Source organism: Arvicanthis niloticus, chromosome 9 (genome assembly GCF_011762505.2).
Source record: "Arvicanthis niloticus isolate mArvNil1 chromosome 9, mArvNil1.pat.X, whole genome shotgun sequence".
NCBI classification, from domain to species: domain Eukaryota; kingdom Metazoa; phylum Chordata; class Mammalia; order Rodentia; family Muridae; genus Arvicanthis; species Arvicanthis niloticus.
The window spans coordinates 39,988,754-39,990,380 of NC_047666.1; the positions used below are offsets into that span (position 1 = coordinate 39,988,754).

The 1,627-nt window shown below is 52.0% G+C and overlaps 1 non-coding gene across 1 annotated transcript; it reads right to left on the minus strand.

Moving 5' to 3' along the window:
* Positions 1 to 960: 960 nt before the first annotated feature.
* LOC117715846 (small nucleolar RNA SNORA17) lies at positions 961 to 1,092 on the minus strand. The gene has a single exon (XR_004607649.1). It is a non-coding gene; the product is annotated as a small nucleolar RNA SNORA17 (small nucleolar RNA).
* Positions 1,093 to 1,627: the final 535 nt, after the last annotated feature.

Here is a 1,627-nt window from a genome sequence, read left to right on the forward strand (position 1 = left end):
AGGCGAGGTGCAGGTTCCCCTCTCCTGACTGCTGCAGTAGGTGAAGGGTTGGGTCAGCCCTCCCACTCTGATGACCTTGGGGCCAGCTCTCCTGCCTGCATTAGGTAGCAAGGGGCAAGGAGGGGGCAGCATCTCTCCTTCACCCATGTCACCACAGGGCAGACCCACAGGAGGCCATCTCTCCCCTGCTTATGCCTTTGGGGCTGGCCGGCCCACATTTCTGCCACCAATGTCAGGCCTACTGTGTTGCCCAGGTGAGGTGCAGGGTCAGCTCTCCTGAGGGCTGCAGCTGTTGATCTGCTCTTGTGATCCCAGGGCCAGGTCTCCTGACTGTGGCAGGTGGTGGGGAGGGGAGACGAGGAGATGTCTCCCTTGTCCACACCACCACACAGGAGATGAATGGCAGTGCCAGCTCTGTATCCTCGTATGCTTGTATCCTCGGGGATGACTCATCCACAACCCCCACAATGTGTGGAGCCTGCTCTCCTGAGTACGGACTGCAGCTGGCTGGCGAGGGTCAGCTCTTTTGCTCTCATGTTCCTGGGGCTAGCTTTCCCACGATGCCCAGGTGAGGTGTGGGGTTGGTTCTGCATATTCCTTAGACGGCAGCATCCCAGACCAGGAACCTCTGCCTGCTACTGCAGGGCCATGAACCCAGACGTAGCCTCCTGTGGCAGCACAGGCCAAGACCCCACACCATGGTCCCAGGTGGCATCACCGGTGACTCACATCAGGCTGTTCCTCACTACCTTGGAGTCTCCGATTCTGCCTTGCTTCGTTGTGCCCGTATCCTTCCATTTCTCTTTCTCTTCCATTTCTCTGCCACTTATTTGCTCGTCTTAGTGGCACCCGGGGTCTCTGAGTGTCTGTGGACATCTCAGGAGTGGTCTCAGGAGCGCTATGCTCCATTTGTGCTTTATGGCAGCAGGCAGGGGTCATCTCGGCTCGCTTTTTTCAGAGAATGTTAGGTTACTAATAATTCAGATGTTCATATGTCAGAATCCTGAGCATAGACATAGTCTCTCTCCTTTCTGCCACCTACTGACACACACGTAACACATCAGTCACACCTGTAATGCCTCTCTGGGTAGGGCAGGGCCTTTTTTATTTCAAAATTTTTTTTTTTTTTTTTTTTTTTTTTTTGTCTTGTGGGAAACTTCAAGTTTACAAAACCCAACAGAGCCAGACCATGAATACCCATATAGCAGCCCCGTGGAGGGTCCACCTTCCTGTCCATCCCTATGTTGGTATTCCTATGCACATCTCAGAGATCATTTCATCTGCATCACTGTTCACAAAACACAAACCGTTAGCCTAACTTTCTGCATACCTGAATCTTTCCATAAAATCACTACTGGCTGAAAGCTACCTCAACTCCCATTTTCTTCAGCATGTGTTCTGAAAAGTCAGGGTTGGGGCTCCCCAAACCACTAGGGTGGGATGCACCTCCCAAATTGTTTCAGGAAACAGCCTGAGTCTCTTGGGAAGAGTAATTCCTTCCCTCCGGTTTCCTTCACAGTCTGGAATGTAAAAGCCAAACCCAACAGCCACAGGTTTGCCAAGAACTCCAAAAGACGATCACGTGTCCAATTACCATGGAGACACGGTGACAAAGGGAACTTATTTC